Source organism: Pinus tabuliformis, chromosome 2_1 (assembly GCF_031772625.1).
Source record: "Pinus tabuliformis cultivar Carrire ecotype Pingquan chromosome 2_1, CPIR1, whole genome shotgun sequence".
Lineage (NCBI taxonomy): Eukaryota > Viridiplantae > Streptophyta > Pinopsida > Pinales > Pinaceae > Pinus > Pinus tabuliformis.
This window is the reverse complement of record NC_142299.1, coordinates 504,518,566-504,539,920: the sequence shown is the minus strand read 5'-3', so window position 1 is coordinate 504,539,920 and position 21,355 is coordinate 504,518,566.

The following is a 21,355-nucleotide window of genomic DNA, read 5'->3' as shown; positions in this document are numbered from 1 at the left end:
TGGTTTCAAAAAAAACTATGATCACCATTCTTTTAAATATATAAGAAATATTAATTATATATAAGTAAAATGACTGTCTAAGTATGATATATTTTAAAATTTTGATTAAATAGGTGAAATTTTTTTGGGTAAAATATTTATTTTAAATGTTTTAAATGAGTTTTTGATTTCATATAGATCGTGGAGAATTTAAAACTTAATGTGGTAAGTCTAACAAATCTTTCTCACTGTTATATATTTTGGAGTTTTTTTTAAAGCAAAGTAAATTTTTTGGGGTCCAATATTCATTTTAGATATTTTAAATTAGATTGTGGAGAATATAAAATTCAATCTGATAGGTGACCAAATCTCGGTCAGAAAATATAACAAATCGCTACCAAATAACACGAGAAAATATACCTGAAAACCTTCCAATGCCTAACTTGAATATAGAAATTATAAATAAAACATTTCAAAACTATTTATAAATTAACATTTACCTAATACATATTTTTTTCCTTTAAACAAATCACACATAGTAATCAATGCCTAACTTGAACATAGAAATTATAAATAAAACATTTCCAAACTACTTATAAATTAACATTTACCTAATACATATTTTTTTCCTTTAAACAAATCACACATAGTAATCAAAATTGTTAATCTAATAGATTTAAAGCAACCTTGTCTTAGTTCTTCTAGTGTAAGATCAATTTATGCTAGCATATTTCTTATATCTAGTTATGTCCCTATGAAATTATTTTTTTAATGATTTTTGGTTGTTAGGAAATGAATTTCGAATAAAGTAATTTTTTGGATTTATTATCAAATAGTAAAAAGATTATTTATTTATATTAATTAATTACTTAATCATATGTATTGGGTAATGGATAGACACGGTGCTTTTTTAAGGTACTCCTTGATGTGAAGTCACTTCTTTAATTGCTCTCCCCATTGGGGTGATGTATTCTTGCCAAGCTTAACAAAAAAAAATAACTTAGTCAAATGAAAAATTAAACATTGTTTTTTTATTTATTGCAAATCAATTAAATACACTTGAAAGAAAAAAATATTTCTTAAAAGCAATTATTTATAATTATTGTTAAAAATGAAAATATCAATAATCTTTTCTACTTCAGCTTTTAACTCAAAATGATAAATTTAAATTTAATTTACACAAGGATTTCTTTTTCTATAAAGAAGGAATTGTATTTTTCAAAAGTATTACTTTCTATTATTAGTATTAAAATTTACCTATCGGAAGACAAAGATATTATTCAATAAATTGAGCAGCTCTTAGGTGAGGGCTTCACCTAGAGACTGCCTCTGGTAGAATGATCTACATGTTCGTCAATGCAAATCATGAATATATAGTTTACACAAATATAGAGAAGTTAGAACAACTACCTAAGAATTATGAACTAAATCCTAATGTGAGTCATATGCATAACCAAGGAACCGACTCTCTCCTAAAATACATTTCTCCATTATCTTCAACACTCCCCCTTAACGGAGAAAGGGTTCACAAGAACCCCTAACATCTCCCTAAATAAATCAAACGTAATTCTTCTAAGAGGCTTAGTAAAAATATTTGTAGCATTGTCACAAGTATTAGAATATTCAATATGGATTTCCTTTGACTGAACCTTATCCTTAACAAAGTGAAAATTTGTATCAATATGCTTTGTGCTTTTATGAAACACTTGAGTATTTGCAAGTTTGATTGAGCTCTGGTTATCAATTGCATATTTTTGTTCTTCTCCAGCATCCTGAAGAAATCTCCTCGACCAATCTACTTCACATGTTGCTGCACTCATTGCTTGATACTTCGCTTCTGCTGAAGACAAGGATACAATTTTATCCTTCTTTCCGCTCCATGCAATGACCCCAGACTAAATGTTGAATGCATAGCCTTCTATGGATCATCGGTCATCTAGATTTCTGGCCCAGTCTAATTCTGAAATACCTTTCCATCTACCATCAAATGAATCAGTATATTAATACCAAAGTCTAAGGTTCCTTGAAGATACCTTAAGACGCCTTTTGTTGCAGCCCAATGATTCTCAAGAGGCGTTGACATGAATTCGCTCAATACACTGATGTTGCTTTGCATTGATCCATTTTAAAATCTTTCAACAGACTCCTCACATACTTTCCCTGAGACATAAAAGTCTCGCCATAATCCCTCCCAGATCCAAACAATAGTGTAACTCTCCAATTTATTTCATTTCAAAAATATGTGGCATTGTTTCATTGATTTATTTAATTAGTCCATTACCATTTCTTGTAATTATAAGATCCTCTACATATAAAGAAATCAAAACAATTTTCCCCTTTTCATCAAACACAGTATATAGATTAGGGTCATTCTTCCTTCTTTTATAACTATGTTGTAGGAAAAATTACTAGATTTTATCATACTACAACCTCGGAGCCTGTTTTAGTCCATACAATTCTTTCTTCAATCTACAGATTAAATGTTCCTCCCCCTGTTTAACAAACCCTTCAGGTTACATTAAAAACACTTCTTCTTTTAATTCCCCATTTAAGAATGCAGACTTCACATTTGGTAGCTAAAGCAATTAATATTTTGATTGTGTTTAATAAGGCTACAGGGGTGAAGGTTTCCTCATAGTGTATGCCTTCTTTTTGCAAGTACCCCTTTGCAACTAGCCTAACTTTATATTTTTCTATACTCTCATCTACTTTAAATTTAGGCTTGTATAAACATTTGCAACATATGGTTTGTTTCCCTTCAGGACATTCAACTAGATCCCAAGTTTTGTTTTTAAGAATTGAATCATATTCCTCTTCCGTGGCTTCCCTCCATTTACTATATTGAATTGCTTACTTATAATTAGAGGGTTCGACAACATTTAACATACTATTTATAAGAGCATGATCCCTATATCTTGTTGGCAACTGAATTTGCCTACCTGATCTCCTAAGTGGTGGATTGGCTTCAAATCTGTTCTGACCATCCCTTGGTGGACTTGGCCTGCTACTTGCATATGTACCATCCACTTCTTCCTTTTCTATTGATGATGATGATGATGATGATAATGATTTTGCTCCTTCTCATGGTTGTCCCTATCATCACTTCCATCTTCCACCAGAAAAGGTATGTGCCAATCTTCATTGCTTATTTCATGGCTTCCATCACCAACCTACTCATGGAATACCACATCTGTACTTGCAAACACTTTATGAGTAGAGGGATTAAACAAATTATAAGGTTTAAACTCTGTGCAGTACCGAACAAAAATGCATTTAATGGCCTTTGAATTTAGTTTCTTCTTATCCTATTTTGGAACATGAGAAAAAGCTTTGGAGCCAAAAACTCTTAAACGATTAATTGCACTCTTAAAGCCTAATAAAGCATCGAACTGAGTTTTAAAATCAAGGTTTTTTGTTGGACTCCTATTATTCAAATATATTGTAGTATTTATTGGTTCTACCAAAAATCCATCAGATAGATTCTTACCTTTTAACATGCTTCGAGCACACTCCACAAGGGTTATGTTCTTCATCTCTGCAACCCCATCATATTGAGGAGTGTCGGGAATTTTGAACTGATGAACTATCCCATGGTACTTTCAATATTTAATGAAACCACCCTTCTTATATTCTCCCCCTTGATTTGAGCGTAGAATTTTGATGAATTTTCCTGTCTGTTTTTCAATCATGCTTCTGAACTCTTTAAAATATTTAGAAGTATGATTCTTCTTTCTGAGCAAGAAAACCCAAGTAAATCTCACGCAATCATCAACAAACAATAAGAAATAATAGGCACATCCTTATGACCTTATTTGCATCAGCCCACATAAATCAGTGTGCACAATTTCTTGTATATCTCTCTTCTTTCTATTTAAATTTGCAGGAAACTCATCTCTATGCATCTTCCCAAGAGAACATGCTTCACAATCAACATGAATATTCTTTAAAACAAGAACACCATTGGCCATACCTCATTTCTAAAGTAGCGACAGGGCATTTAAATTGAGATGACCGAATCTTTGATGCCATAAGTCTTCTGCACTCATAACTAATGAGGTCAAAGCTTGCTGTGGTGCACTTCTTAAATTTAGCTTATACAATCCTGCCACTCGAATACCTGATGCAATTGGCTTTATGTGATCCAGCAGATCTTTAATAACACAATAAGACTTAAAAAAATCTACCTTAAGGTTCCGATCTGTTATCATAGAAACATAGAATAGGTTCTTTTTTATTCAATGTACATACATTACATTTTGAATATGTCTAATATTTCCATTAGGCAAAATGACACAAACATTACTGGTGGGCTCCAGTATTGTAGCAATAATGCTACAACTCCTGGAGCTTCCTTCTCTAATTTTATCAACCCGGTAGTTCGTAACAAACTTGGAAGCGACGGTGCTGTATGCACAAGTACTAGCTCTTTTTGCAGCTGTCACTTGGTCAGCTGGCACAAGTCCGCTAGGGCTCAAGCGAACTTCTATATGTTCTCAGAAGAAGCTTTCTAAATGATGAATGAAGGCTATCTCAAAGGAAATTAACCTACTTTGCAAGAATGAACTGAAAGCCAACCAAACATGGAAACCCTAGTAAACCCTAATCTGACCAGCTTAATCCTTACAATGCAATGATGGGAATGCAACTCCTAACAATGATGCCATTACTTCTAGTGATATGAGATGCATGAATTTAAACTACTTCCATTGAAGAGAACATGTTTTTATATTTTTGCTCAAGTGGTTGGAGTTATTATGATTGTGCTTCTTACTGGATATTGACTGTGCAGGGGTAGTTCAAGAGGGAGGAAGGCTTGGGAATGGTCAGGAGGACTCTGAGAGGTTCCAGGGGATCCCTAACATCATCCCACAGAAGTTCACAATGTTCAGGTGCTTGGCAACTGTGTTTGCAGGCTTCTACAGGATGTCTGCAGGGGATCCTACAGGAAGCTCGGGATTTCTACAGGAAGTCTGTTAACTTCTACAGGATGTTCTACAGTCGGGGTTTTGGGTGATGGAGGAGTGAAGGAGCTGTATGGGTGGATAGGCAGGATGAAAGGGGAGCTTGTGATGGTTCATGGACAGAGAGATGAGCTGGAGAGAGAGTGTATAAAGCTGGTTGGTCGATGGAAGGGTAGAGGCAATGGAAGGCTGAAAAGATGAGGCAACGTGGATAAGAGAAGAGTTGGTGGGCAAAGGATCTAGCTGTGAGGTAAGGAGATGGCTTAGGGATGACTGAGGAGGGGAAGGAAGTGTTGAAGTGGTGTTGCGCGGTGTGAATAAAACAAATCACCTCTATCTTGCACAAAACCGAGAATTCATCATCCTATTCTATCTGTTTCATTAAAAATCAAAGAACAACGATGTAAGTTAAGAGAGAAATCGTGCATGGAGCTGAAACAAAGGGCTATTGCTCAAGATCTAACTGCATGGATGCTTCTACCAATGGAAATAGGACTTTAAAGCTTGCATGAACATATAAGACTGTGTTTTTTGGTGGTTGGCACGGTCTACACTCCCAATCTCTAAACAGAGGTGGCAGTGAGCGCACAATCAACCTTTTCTTGGAACTCTGATGAATTCTAATCCTCCTATTCTAATCTAAACTGCTGAAAGCACTTTATCCATGAACTAATCCTACTTAATCACATCAAGAAAATCGAATCAACAGACTGTGTTTTCCAAATGCATGTCAAAGCAAAGAAATGAAGTGCTGAAAGGAAAGACAAGTAACAATACAAACAAAAGGAGGTCTATTGCTCTCAGTTTGGGCCCTAACCTGAGAGCTATAGCTCCTCTAAGAACTCAGAATTGAATCAAAATCTGCCTGCCTTTTATTAAAAGATCATAATCATGAGTCTGACAACATGCCAAAATTGGCTTACAAAGAGCAAAAACAGAGCTACAGCTCGTGATTCAAAATCTACAACAAAGGTTCAAGAGTCTTTCGAAGGCTACAGCCTCCATATTTATACATGATGAGGGCCAAGTTGGCCTCCTCAATTAGTGGGGCTTGGCTGTCCAACTGAAAATAAACTGTTGTTCCTGTAGAATCCGTTGGCTGCCTTCTAGCTCGGTGGTGATAGCTGCTGGAGCTCGGAGTTGGGGTGGAGATCACGAGGGAGGTCATTCAAGGCTGTGGACAACCTCCCTATAAACCCGCAATGCCACCTTGGCTGTCTCCTTGTCTCCATCTGTGTGGTCTTTGCTCCATTTAATGTCAAAAAACCTGAAATCATCATGTATTAGCCACATAGACATAATTCCTGCCCTTCTTCCTACAAATAACACAAATATACTAAGAAATGATGCATAAGTGATAAAAAATGAAGGGTTGAGCGAGGTAAGTAGGCCAAATGAGCCCAAATTGTTACCAAAAATTGGGGCTCATCATCACCCCCCAGCTAACATATTTGCTCATCCTTGAGCAACTAATCCAACTCTTCATCCTTCATTGCTTTGACTGCTACCCTTGCATCCCAAGCCTCTGTAGTAGTGTCCTCCTTGCTGATATGAAACCCAGCCCTTCTGTTGACCTCTTCCCACTGTTCATTATCATCTTTCTCTGTACTGCCTTCCATTAATCCTAGCAGTAGTGGTGGGTTGAGTTTAAGGCCAATCCAGCTGGCCTGGAGATTTTGCATGGATTTCTTATAGAAGGCTACCCGTACCATAGCTTCCCTCATCCGAGTTGGGGTGTGGTACTCTCGGATTTTCAGACTGTGTGCCAATGTATTCCATCTGCGTGTGCATGCTTGGACAGCGTTGTCTCCTAGCAGTCTCTCCATGTCCTCAAAGTGAGCTATGGCTTGGGCCTGTTGATCCATATATCTTAATGAAGCTTGAGGGTCAGTGCACAAATGTTGGTGTGCCGAGATTAGTGCAACTGGATCCCCTGGTTTTGGTCTGATGAACAATGGCTCGTTCAGCTCTCGGTTCATGATTGTTTTGGCTTCTGCTGCTCTTTTGTCCTCATGGTTTAGCCATGAGGCAAAGGCCATTAATTGCATATCTCCCAAGGCCGTATTGGGATCCCATGAAACAACATTAGGCAGGGCCAGATTATGGAGGTAGAACTCCGCTAATTTGGCCCTATCCTCTGATGAACTAGTACTGCAAACTTCAGTGAATTGCTGCGGGTCTTGGAGCTGAGAGATACCTCTTTGCGCCAAGGTATTGATTTGGAATTGCAGCAATTGGTCTTTCAAGTACAACCCATAGGTTTTGGTCGGCTGCCTGCATTGGATAGCATCCATGGCCCAGCTGGCCATGCAGGCCAATTGTGCTTCTTTCTGCTGCAGCTGTTCTCTGAGAGCTTGCACCTCAATTTGTGCTTGCTGTTCTGCTTCCTGTAGAAGTGTGGTTGGCTCCCCAAGACCGGAGTTCAGTTCCTTTTTGCCTTGCTGTTCTTCTGTGGTGTCCTTGGAGGATGTACCTGTCCCTGCCCTTAGTTCCTGTAGCTGCAATCTCAGCTTCTGGTTTTCTTCCTGTAGAAACACGCGTTGGCAATTTGCCACGTGTTTGGCCATGGACAATTCACTTCTGGCCTCCTTGAGCTGCTCCTGTAAGGGACCTATGTCCGCCACACCCTTTGACTTTGCTATTTTCATCCATGTGTGTGTACGGACTCTTTCTTCCTCCAATGCAAAAAACAGTGGCACAGTAAATTTCTGAGGTATAATTTTGCCAACCTCTAAAAAGTTGTAATATGAACTCAGACTTGGCTGAGGGCTGGGCTCTGGTATATGCTCTTTTTCCACTTCCTTTGGTGGCTCTACTTCACCCTCCCTTGGTGGTGATAAGGGTGCTTCTCCTTCCATCCTCTCAGTTTCTTTAAGCCTGGCTAAGGTTTTCTATAGAGCATCTTCAGCAACCTGTAGCCGAACTTTTTCAGTCAATTGGTCTAACTTTTCTTACCACGTAGTTTTCTTCGGGCTCCCCCTCTCATAGGTGACTGATATCCTCGAGGGGGACCTTTCCTTGGGCGAAGTAGGGGCATCTTCAATAATGATTGGGCTGCTGGACGGAGGCTGTGGCTTGCCCGTCTTTATCCTCACACTTCTTCGAGCTTTAAAATATAGAGGGGTCTCCCTCTTTCTCTTCTCCTTTGGCTTAGGAGGTGTGCTGAGGGCGGCCAGCACAGCTGCTGCCTCCCTTTCACGAATGTCAGCTTTCTTCTCCTTGGGTTTCACTTTTTAAGGGCTTCCTGTAGAAGACCCTGTTTTAGTCAATTTCGGGCTTCCTGTAGAAGACCCTTTTTCGGTTAATTTCGGGCTTCCTGTAGAAGCCGGTTTCAGCTTTCCTGTAGAAATAGGTGTCACCGCCTTGGTTTGCTTTGTTGCATGAGATTTGCTTTTTGACTTGGTTGCGGTTGCTGTCGAGGCACTTTTGCTGATGTGGACCTTCTCAGCCTTGTCCACTCTGCCTTGCAACCTTTTCTCTCTTGCTGACAAGATGGGTGTGTCATCTTTCTCTTTGGCACCCTTTTTCTCTTGTTTCTTCTCTTGCTTTTTCTTCTGCTCCGTGGTTGTGGTCTTCTGGGCTATTTCTTTCTTTCCCACGGGCACTGACTCTTTCTCCTCACTGCTAGATGAACCGAGCTCCTCGGTTAGAATCTTTATATCCCCATCCTTTGTCAAATTTCTGAAGGCTTCCCATGAGAGAGGAACCTTGTATGTGTGGAGCGCATCCTCCACGAGGAGTTTGATCAGTCCATGGTGGGCTACCTGGTCTGGTGTGCCTTCTTTCAGCTTGGTGGCACACTCAATCAGAGACTGTAATAGAAAGTAGGGGAGACTGAGCTTGTTTTCTACAGGTAGATCCATCTGGTGCCTTAATTCAGTGAGTAACCGAAAGTGGTACCCGTATACAATGCTAAAACGGCCTTCGCAGGTGATGTACTTCATAATCTGCAGGCTAACTTCATTCCACGGTGGCAGTAAACTGGTTCTATGAACCCCATTTTTGTCTTCCGAGAATTCCTCCTCTGGTGGAAAGAATTCTTTCTTAGCCTGTTGGCCCAATTTCCTTTCTTCTTTGTCCCATGGTAATCCCATTGGGAGCTTACTAACTCGACTGATGAATTGCGGGGTGAGTTTGAGGCTTAAACCCCTGAAGCTAACGGTGGCCAATGTTTTGGATTTCGGCCTCAGAGCTTGCAAAAACTCTTCTGCCACTTCGTCGTCATAGCCCTGCAATTTGTCACAGAAGGATATCCATTGCGCTCTTGTGAAGAGCTCCACCACCTCAGAATTTTCTCTCAACTTCGTTGAATCAGTGGGTTCCCTTCTGATGAACCCACCCGGCATGGTGAAAAACTGCTGCTTTAGCTAGAGGTGGCGAATGAAAAAGGAATTTGGCCTACTGGGACAGAGCGCAGAATTACGCTTCTGTCATGCATATAATTCACGAAGCTTGTCCCCTGAGGACCTTAACATAGCTTAATTACACTGACATCCTGTAGGATGACAGTTCATGCACGACAGACAAAGTTTGCAAAAATTTTCCACGACCAGACTGGAGACGACGATTCTGCCACCCTCAAAAACCAATTTCATAGAGAGTTCAGGCTTACCTTTTTAATCCGCCACCTTTTGTCATGAGGAACCCGACTTCCTGTAGAAACAGCTTTCCTGTAGGAGCAGCGCACGATTTCCAGGGGATATTGCAGTAGGTCTGCGCTCTTGGTGTTGCTTCACAGGCGTTCTGATAACCAAAGACTCAGAGTATCGAGCTGCAGAGGGATCCGGGTGATCACTCGAGTCTCAAACGGTGAATGATAAATGCATGGGGGTGGCAATCTAGCCGATTAGATTTGAATCGGCGGGATCCGTGGCGCGGGGGTGAGCTGTCCCTGCCGGACCATTGGACGACGTCATCCCATCATTTGCCTGCGAGTTCCCTTACTGCCGCATCATTCCCCGCAGATCCGCCGCCGTCTCTTCTGTTAAACTCGTTTTTCCCGACGGGATTGCTCTCACGTGCGTACTGCCCGTCTCTTTTGCCACGACCGCCACCCAAACATCCGACTAGACCATTAACTGATCAACGTGGCCAGTCGAATGGCCATACAACCGCTCAACCCATTCACTTTACACTTGTAAACATTTTCAAAGTAAAATTCGTGCAATTAGACGGAAGAAAGGGTCGAGACACTTACCTGTGCGGCCGCAACACGATTTTTCGGTTCTTGGATGATGATGAGTGGATTTATTTGCTGCTGGTGGATTTGCACAGGCCCGGAGGTTCATATTCACAGGCCGCTGACGATGGATTTGATGATTCGGCTCCATGCGCCCGCGCTTTCGTTGCATATGGCAAGCGCTATGAATGGTGTGCACTCCAGCGGGCTTAACTGTTACGGGACTCCTGCAGGATGTCCTGTAACAGTTTCTTCCTCCTCGGGTGCATGCTGCACGACGAAGCCAATGGCCTCACGATCCCGCTCTCAGAGCTCATGGATGGCTGGGGTGGATACGGTATGACATCTCAGCATTTTTTTCATCTTAAAAATTGCTTTCTCCTGATAACTCACTGATCTGCTTTGATGGTGCAGGTAGCTTCTTTGCATGTCGACAAGGATGGTAGAAAGAGGTAGCAACAGTGTATAAGGGTGACAACAGTAGCTTGCATGCGTCCAAACCGATCCTTGGTCATTAGATCTCCTCATAAAATGAATTCTGGGCCGTCCCGAACTTCTACAGGAAGTTTCCTGTAGAAATACAGAACTTCCTGTAGAAAGTTTGCGTTTCCTGTAGAAAGTCTGCACCTTCCTGTAGAAAGTCTGCATCTTCCTGTAGAAGACTCAAGCCGTGATGAAATTGTGCACATACCTTGGAGAAAATGAGTATTCTTGGAGGAGGTGCTGGTGAGGTCTCCTGGCAGCATGATAAGGATCCTTGGCTTTGAGTTGAGAGGTCTCCTCTCCTCCATAGAACACCTGCAACCTGCATGCACTTTCACATTATGAACTTGCTGTCCTTGCCTTTTTTGCTTATTGTTTTTTTCTTTTTTTTCTCTTTTTTTTTTTTTTTTTTGAAAGATAGCAGGGGCGCCTCAATGAGGTTTTCACCCTTGCCATCTGCCTTAAGCGCCTCAGAGAGGTTTTCACTCAAGGATCTTGTTTCAAATCTTTTTTTTTTATTTTTATTTTTGAAAGACAGTAGGGGCGCCTCAATGAGGTTTTCACCCCTACCACCTGCCTTGGGAGCCTCAGAAAGGTTTTCACCCAAGGATCTTTATTATTTATTTATTTATTATTATTTTTTTTTTTTTTTAAATCTTTCAGGGTATGCCCAAAGCAGAGGCAAAACCCTTCTCTATGACCAACACTGATTTCTCCATAGTTTTGATGAACTCTTGTCTGGAGAGAGGTTTCTTGTAGATCTTCAATCGATGCCCATTGACAAGCATGGGGATGACTTCCTCATCAATGGTCCAGATAAGAACAGATCCATTGTCATGACATTTTTCCACTACATATGGTCCCAGCCATCTGGTTCTTAGCTTCCCCTTGAAATCTTTGTACCTGGAGTCATACAACAGTGCCCAATCTCCTGGCTGGAATTGCTTGTCATTGAGGTGTTGGTCATGCCACACCTTTCTCTGAAGTTGAACCACTTCCGAGTGAAGGAGGGCCTGCATTCGGTGCTCGTCTAGTCCATTCAGCTGCAATAACCTTTCTTGTTGTGCATGGCTGAGATCTAGGTCCAGCTGAGCTACCATCCTCAAAGTGTTGTATTCAAATTCAATGGACAACAAAGCTTTCTTCCCATAGACCAGCTCATAAGGTGTGAAGCTGGTGGTGGTCTTCCAGGTGGTGTTGTAAGCCCATGTGGCCTCAACCAGGCGATCTGCCCAATCTTTCCTACTGCTGCTCACCACCTTAGTCAAAATCCCTTCCAATGCTCTGTTGGTGACTTCCACTTGCCCATTTGCCTGTGGATGATAGGGGGTGGAAGTCCTATGCTTGATTTTGTGATGAGCTAGTAGGTCTTCAATTAGGTTGGATGTGAACTGGCTCCCCTGATCGGTGACCAGCTCTCTTGGGTAGCCAAACTTGTAGAAGATGTTTTCTCTTAAGAACTCGGCCACCTTTTCTTCTGTTGCTGCTTTGATTGCTTTAGTCTCTGCCCACTTTGTCAGGTAGTCAGTACACACAATGATGTGAGACCTTTGCCTCGAAGGAGGGTTGATTGGACCCACAAAATCCATACCCCACTTCTCAAATGGCTCAAGAGTCACTTGAGGTTGGAGAGGCATCTCATCCCTTTGAGTCGGTTTCCCCATTCTTTGGCATTGGTCACATCGGCTGATATACCTTCTGACATCTTCATGAAGTGTGGGCCAATAGTAGCCCGCCTGCAGGATTTTGAAGGCAGTCCTTTTTGCTGCAAAATGTCCTCCACAAGGCCCATCATGACAGGTGAGGAGGATATCAAAGACTTCCTCCTCCCTTACACAATGCCTTAAGATCTGATCAGGGCCAAGCTTGAACAGATTGCCCCCGATCCAAGTAAATGAGGCACTTTTTCTGATGATTCTGCTCTTCTCTCTTGAAGATAGGTGCGGAGGGAACTGTGCTGAAACAAGGTAGTTTGCCATATCAGCAAACCATGGAGAGAGTACTGAGATAGCAAACAGATGTTCATCGGGCATCTGGTCATCCACTGTTTCATCCTCATCTGCAGACAAATCCAATCTAGATAAAAAGTCAGCAACAACATTTTCTTTACCTGGTTTGTCAACAATGGTCAAATCAAACTGCTGCAACAAAAGTAACCATCTAATAATACGAGCATTCACATCTGGTTTATTCATTAAATATCTAATCGCAGCATGATCCGTATGTACAAAGGTTTGATAGCCCGTAATATAATGTCAAAACTTGTTCAGTGCATGGACCACAGCCAAGAATTCTTTCTCGGTTACAGTGTAATTCAGTTCAGCTTTCGACAAGTTTTTACTAACAAAGTAAATGGCATATGGAAGTTTTTGTTCGACTTGTCCTAAAGCTGCCCCTATGGCTTTGTTCGTGGCATCAGTGTGGATGTGGAAAGGTAGGGCCCAGTTTGGCCCTCTCAAGATTGGGGCTGGCACCAACTTGTCCTTTAATTCATTCAAAGCCCTCTGACAATCGTCAGTCCATTTAAACTCCGCATCTTTTGCCAACAGGCCAAACAATGGTGAGGCTAGCTTGCTGAAGTCTTTAATGAATCTCCTGTAATACCCTGCTAATCCTAAGAAACTCCGCACATCCCTTACCTTTTGGGGAGGTGGAACCTTCTTGATGAGAGCAATTTTGTTAGGATCCACCTGTAACCCTTGGCAAGAAATGGTATGGCCTAGCACGGTCCCTTCAGTCATCAGGAATTCACATTTTTCGGGACTAAGGGACAGGTTCATCTCAATGCATTTGGTTAGGACCTTTCCTATATTGGACAATGCTTCCTGGAAGTTGGACCCATAAGGGGTGAAGTCATCCATATAGATTTCCACCGCATCATGGACCAGCTCCGAGAAGATGCTCAAGACAGCTCTCTGGAAGGTAGCAGGAGCATTGCATAGCCCAAAGGGAAGAACTCGGTAGGCAAAGGTACCCCAAGGACAAGTGAAGGTGGTCTTATCTTGGTCTTCCGGGCTGATTTGGATTTGGTTGTACCCGCTAAACCCGTTCAGGAAAGAGAAGAACTTCTTTCCTGCCAGCCCATCCAACACTTGATCTATGAAAGGTAGAGGGAAATGGTCTTTCTTGGTAGCTTTGTTCAGTTCTCGGTAGTCCACACAGATTCTCCATTTCCCATTTTTCTTGGGAACCAACACCAGAGGGGACACCCATTCACTATCTGAGATGGGGTAAATGAATCCGGCATCCAGCAGTTTTTGCAATTCTTCCTTGACAATGTCATTAAGGGCTGGATTCATTCTCCTCTAAGGTTGCCTAACTGGCTTACAATCCTCTTTGATGTATATGTGATGGGTACAGACCGAAGGATGGACTCCTGTCATCTCCTTATAGCTCCAAGCAAAAGCATCTAGATGGCTGGCTAACGGGCTACACAGCTCCTTTTCCTGGGAAGGAGATAGGGAGGAGCTGATCTTTAACGTTCTCTTAGGGCCGAACTCCACATTCTTGACTCTGGGAGTGACACGGTTGGTGGCACAAAGGTCCACTAAGGTGCTGGCTTGGGCATCCTCCACCAATTTCTCTAAGGATAGTGCACTGGAAGGTGGATTCTGGATCAAGGTCTCGATCAAGTCATCCTCGGTTAGGGGGTCTCTTCTAGTGGTATCTAGGGTGCACAAAGGTGCTGAGTACACCTCATCCTCTTCCTCTTCCTCCAACCATAGTGGTAAGTCATGCTCTAAGGAGGGTTAGGCAGGAGGGTATAGGACAAGCTGCTTGGACATAGGACCATTTTTGATGGTCATGTTTCCTGCACGGCAACTTATGTAAGCATCTGCAGTGGCTAACCAAGGCCTTCCCAAAATAAGAGGATATCTAGTAAGCTTTGCCTTGGGTTGCAGAACCAAGAAATCTGCAGGGTATTCCCAAGAGTCGACAGAGACCAAGACATCCTCCACAATCCCTTCGGGAGTCACAGTGGAGCGATCTGCTAGTTGCAGGACTGTCGAGGTCTTCCTCAAGGAACCCTGAAGATTGAGCTTGAGCATGGTATCCCTGGTCATCACATTAATGGCAGCCCCCAAATCAATCAAGGTGTGAGGTATGATGGTGCCATTGATGTGGACATCTACTACAGGACTCCCAGGATCTAGATACTTTGGGCAGATGACTTGTCCTAACATAAGGTCAGGCAGTTGCCCTAAGACATTGATGGTTGAAGCATCTCTCTTTCGCCTGCCTGGGTGTTTGAAACACTTTTCCTTAACCATTTTGTTGTATATTGGCACATCCTTGATGGCTTGGAGAAGTGGTATTTTCACACACAACTGCTTGAGCTCTCCCAAAAGCTCATCCTCCTCTGGGTTGGGTTGTGTGGTGGCTGTTAGTCTCTCAGGAAAGGGTAAAATAGCCTTTGGTTCACTTTCCTGTTTGTCCTCCTCGTCCTCTGGGGGAGGAGGTTGGCGATCCGGAAGAGTCTTTCTAGATCGAAGATTGATCTCCTGGATCTCCACAGCATAGGTAGGGCATGATATTTCCCCAGTGTATACCTGCTGGGCCTGTCTATTGTTGGGGTTCGGGTTCGGTTGAGCAGGCATTTGAGGTTGCCTTGGAGGAGCAGGAGGTAATGGTTGAGGTTGAACTGGCGGTGGAGGCAAAATGGCGGGAGGAGTGTTGTACTGGGGCCTCCACCCCGACTGAGGTGCATTCCACTGAGGCTGTGGCTGGGTATGTGAGTGATATGAATGAGTAGTGGGCTGAGTAGGGTAATGAGGTGGATAAGACCATGGAGGGGGCATAGACCAGGAAGGATGAGCAGGGGGGCCCCAGGAAGGCATAGGAGTTGATTGGTTGGGGCTGTAATAAGCTTGGGGTGCCCCTTGCATCCCCTGCTGGTAAGGTCTAGGTCCTTATGGCCTCCTTTGGTTGAGGAAATAGAGAGGTTCAGTTGGAGCTTCTGTCCCTTGGTACATGGCTTTAAGCCCAGGTAAGGTTGGACATTGATTTGTGGGATGGTGCTCCTCACAGACGAAACACACTTCAACCGAATGCAATGGGCATTCGTTCTTAGGGTGTCTCCTTGTACATCTAGGGCATAAGATAGCCAAGGCTCTCTCAGCTTCTTCCTTCTTCTGCTGGATCCTGAATGTGTCCAGTTGCATGGCAATGGTCTGTCTCACCTCACTCTTAAGATCTTCTAGTTGATTTGCAAACTCATGCTTGGAGAAAGGGATACCAGCTGAGAGGAGGTTTCCTCTACCTCGTTTCCAGGCTGCCCTGGAGTGGTTTCTAAACACAGTCTTGATGTCCTCATAAGGCAGTTGGTAAATATCTCCCCCAGCTAACATGTGAAGGGTATCTAAGAGGTCTTCAGGGACTCCTCGGAGCAGGACCAACTTGAGGGATTCAGGGTCAAGTGTGCACCTGGCCTGCTTATAGCTAAGTTGGAACCTCTCCTCATAATCCTCTAAGGACTCCTCATTTCCCATGGTCATCCGAAAGATCTCTCCCTTGGTTTCCTTGGACCTACAGTAGTCCCGGTACTTGGTATTGAAAGCTTGATGCATCTGAGCCCAAGTGGTGATACTATTCCCAGGTAAGCCCATGAACCAGCGTAATGCTGCATCCTTAAGAGTTGAAGGGAAGAGTTTCAGCCTCTGCTCATCTTCAGTATAGTCATAGGATCCTCAAAGGACAACAAACTCAAACAGGAAGGTATCAGGATCTTCAGTAGTCAGTCCATGGAAGTGAGGTAGAGCGGAGGGACTAATGTTTTTCATTTTCATGTCTCCATTGGTTTCTTGGATGTGGAAGGCACCTTCTATTCTCTCATCTTCTCCTCTATTGTCAGCCATACCTTCAGATGGGATGGTCTCTAATTCTTCTTCTGCTATAGGATCTTCGTATATCTCAAGAGGTTCACCTATAGGTTGTTCTGGATCACTGTCACTGAAGAAGAGAGAAGGGTGACTCAGTGATGTGGTGGGGGTGTTGGGTAGGAATTTGCCTGTTTTATCTCGATTCCTACGAGGCATGAAATGGAAAGACTTTTTTGATTGCTTTTGTTTTTTTTTCTTTGGTACCTGCAAAACTGAAACAGATTGATCTACAACTAACTATCTTGCTGAAATAAAGATGCAGAATGGAATTGAAAGCAGGAAAGAACTAATCTACTTTGCTCAAATGAAATTGCAGGAATGAAAGTGCTAGTCTACGCTTGCAGAATTGAAAGGCTAATCTATGCTTACAAAATTGAAATTGCGGAATTGAAATGCTAATCTATGAAAGCAGGAAATGTCTATGCTACTTTTGCAGAATGGAAATGAAATAAACTACTTGGCAGAAGGTGAGAGTAAGAAAACAGAAGAAAAGCAACAATTACTAATACTCTGACACTTCCCCGGCAACGGCGCCAAAAAGATGGTGGGCTCCAGTATTGTAGCAATAATGCTACAACTCCTGGAGCTTCCTTCTCTAATTTTATCAACCCGGTAGTTCGTAACAAACTTGGGAGTGACGGTGCTGTATGCACAAGTACTAGCTCTTGTCGCAGCTGTCACTTGGTCAGCTGGCACAAGTCCACTAGGGCTCAAGCCAACTTCTATATGTTCTCAGAAGAAGCTTTCTAAATGATGAACGAAGGCTATCTCAAAGGAAATTAACCTACTTTGCAAGAATGAACTGAAAGCCAACCAAACATGGAAACCCTAGTAAACCCTAATCTGACCAGCTTAATCCTTACATTGCAATGATGGGAATGCAACTCCTAACAATGATGCCATTACTTCTAGTGATATGAGATGCATGAATTTAAACTACTTCCATTGAAGAGAACATGTTTTTATATTTTTGCTCAAGTGGTTGGAGTTATTATGATTGTGCTTCTTACTGGATATTGACTGTGCAGGGGTGGTTCAAGAGGGAGGAAGGTTTGGGAATGGTCAGGAGGACTCTGAGAGGTTCCAGGGGATCCCTAACATCATCCCACAGAAGTTCACAATGTTCATGTGCTTGGCAACCGTGTTTGCAGGCTTCTACAGGATGTCTGCAGGGGATCCTACAGGAAGCTTGGGATTTCTACAGGAAGTCTGCTAACTTCTACAGGATGTTCTACAGTCGGGGTTTTGGGTGATGGAGGAGTGAAGGAGCTGTATGGGTGGATAGGTAGGATGAAAGGGAAGCTTGTGATGGCTCAGGGACAGCGAGATGAGCTGGAGAGAGAGTGTATAAAGCTGGTTGGTCGATGGAAGGGTAGAGGCAATGGAAGGCCGAAAAGATGAGGCAACGTGGATAAGAGAAGAATTGGTGGGCAAAGGATCTAGTTGCGCGGTAAGGAGATGGCTTAGGGATGACTGAGGAGGGGAAGGAAGTGTTGAAGTGGTGCTGCGTAGTGTGAATAAAACAAATCACCTCTGTCTTGCACAAAACCGAGAATTCATCATCCTATTCTATCTATTTCATTAAAAATCAAAGAACAACGATGTAAGTTAAGAGAGAAATCGTGCATGGAGCTGAAACAAAGGGCTATTGCTCAAGATCTAATTGCATGGATGCTTCTACCAATGGAAATAGGACTTTAAAGCTTGCATGAACATATAAGACTGTGTTTTTTGGTGGTTGGCACGGTCTACACTCCCAATCTCTAAACAGAGGTGGCAGTGAGTGCACAATCAACCTTTTCTTGGAACTCTGATGAATTCTAATCCTCCTATTCTAATCTAAATTGCTGAAAGCACTTTATCCATGAACTAATCCTACTTAATCACATCAAGAAAATCGAATCAGCAGACTGTGTTTTCCAAATGCATGTCAAAGCAAAGAAATGAAGTGCTGAAAGGAAAGACAAGTAACAATACAAACAAAAGGAGGTCTATTGCTCTCAGGTTGGGCCTTAACCTGAGAGCTATAGCTCCTCTAAGAACTCAGAATTGAATCAAAATCTGCCTGCCTTTTATTAAAAGATCATAATCATGAGTCTGACAACATGCCAAAATTGGCTTACAAAGAGCAAAAACAAAGCTACAACTCCTGATTCAAAATCTACAACAAAGGTTCAAGAGTCTTTCGAAGGCTACAGCCTCCATATTTATACATGATGAGGGCCAAGATGGCCTCCTCAATTAGTGGGGCTTGGCTGTCCAACTGAAAGTAAACTGCTGTTCCTGTAGAATCCGTTGGCTGCCTTCTAGCTCGGTGGTGATAGCTGCTGGAGCTCGGAGTTGGGGTGGAGATCACGAGGGAGGTCATTCAAGGCTGTGGACAACCTCCCTATAAACCCGCAATGCCACCTTGGCTATCTCCTTGTCTCCATCTGCGTGGTCTTTGCTCCATTTAATGACAAAAAACCTGAAATCATCATGTATTAGCCACATAGACATAATGCCTGCCCTTCTTCCTACAAATAACACGAATATACTAAGAAATGATGCATAAGTGATAAAAAATGAAGGGTTGAGCGAGGTAAGTAGGCCAAATGAGCCCAAATTGTTACCAAAAATTGGGGCTCATCAATTACCATACCCTTTGATCCGGTACCCTCTATCATCGCCAAGATAGATATTTGCACCACTGCAGGTTTCATTAAAATTCCCAAACCAATCTCTCTTACTTGTCATGTGAGTGGAAGCTCTTGATTCTGGAAACAAGGTTTCTGCCTCATCACTCTCAATAGAGAATTCAGAATCAGATACAAACAATCTGAGATTCTGATTTTGGTCTTCATCTGCAAAGTGTCCTGCATGCATCTTATGTCTATGGCAACCTTCATCAAACTTCTTCTTCTGACAGTTTTCAGCTATGTTACCAACTCTACCACAATAAAAACATTTGGGTCCTGAATCACTTCTGTTTGAGGACATACCTTGAGGTGGTTTTCTCTGTGGTGTACTTTCACCTTTCTATCCTGCATTTTCCTCCCCTCTGAAGGGCTTCTTCTTCACCATTAGAGCAAGATATTAACTCTGGGGTTTCAGGGTCATCCGCCTCTCTTCCTCTTGCATCATGATTCTTGTCAATTATTCCTAATTGGGGGTTTTGTCTCTTGCATTTGAACTCGTGATAAACATTTTATAGTCATTAGTCATACCATTCATGGTAATTGTGACTAGATCAGTGTTTGACACTCTCTCCTATGTCTCCCATTTTATCTTTGAGCTCCTTGATTCGATAAATGAATGCAACCACTCACTCAATCTCCTCCATTTTAATGGCGAGAATCTTGTTTTTCAAAATCAATAAGTGATTTGTGTTTTTGATCTCGTACAAGTCCTTGAGGGTTTCCTAGATGTCATTTGTTGATTTGCATTCACGAATGTGAGGGATAATACAGTTCTTCACTAAAAATTTTAACAATACTTTTTCTTTTTTCTCGCTCTTTTCCCAGTCCTGGATTGTTGCTAGTGTTACGCCTGTAGCTATGGTCAATTTCAACTCATCACCAGTTGCAATTTCCCACGCATTTTTCCCCTCTAACGGGGTCTGCAACTTAAATTTCCAATTCGAGTAATTTGATTTATCGAGCTCATTGCTCTCATTCATATATGCCTCTGCCATCTGGTTATTCATCTTGACAGGTATCCCTCAAGAAATATAAAATTTGACCTCCAACACTTTAAAAGACAGATCTATCTCCAGATCCAAGGAGCAATCTAAAAAAAATAGGTGCTCTGTTAATTAAATAACATTTCCTTTAATTTGATGCAAAAAACCAAGATCCCTCTTTGTTTTTTTTTAAGAAACCCTCATTTATTTAAAAAATGACTCCCTTTTTCATGTATAAAAACTTTATCACATGCGACAAACAATTTTTAAAAAATAATTATTATAACCCCAAAAATAAAAATAAAAATACGGCATTCGAAATTCACTCGAACAACAAGGAAAATCCAGTATAGTCTACCTTTCACTTTCAGCCTTCCTTGGTTCAAAAATAGATCAACAGAAACAATGATCACATACCAACAATTCCTTGCTCTCAGCCTCACGCACAAAGGAACTACCGACAAAGATTGCACAATCTTCCTAAACGATCTTCTTTAGCCGTTGCTAAACTTATCTCAGCAGATGTATGATTGGGTTTTTGGCTCTTTTCCTCATTACATCAGAAGTTGTAAGTTCATAATTTATTAGGAATATGAAGAAAACCATAGCCTTGAGAACTAAGAGCAAGTTTTAGCCGAACTACATTCAACAAAGATTTTGCTTCAGTTTCAATAATTTCGAGATTACACAGATCGTTGCGGTACTCCCTCTCTACTTGATGACCTAACATAATTTCATGTTCTTTCTTCTATGACAAAACCGTCAAATACTTCTCTTCGCCCTCTGCTTGCTGTCAGAAAATATGAGCTTGCTAGTTCCTCCCACCATGACAAACTCATTTAACTACTGCACCTCCATGCAGATTGACCACGATCCACAAGGAGAATGCGATTGATTCGCTTGTAGCCTCATGGTCTCTTCCTTCGTTGCTCCACCACTCGGCCTCCTAGTAGCCTCCACAACAAGCAGATGGATCAAGCAGATGGATTCACCACACTGCCTTTGAGTCAAGCTGCCACTGCTACACACATGACTTTTAACTTAGTCGACGCAGGTCCAAGGTTATTGTGGCACCATCCAACAAATCTGACCCCTACACAGCCAGAATTTGACACCCATGTAGCCAAATATTCGATCAAACTGCAGAAATTCGGTCAAATGAAGAAACGAATTTTTTCGATGCAAATCGGTGATGATGGTCCACGCTACAAGA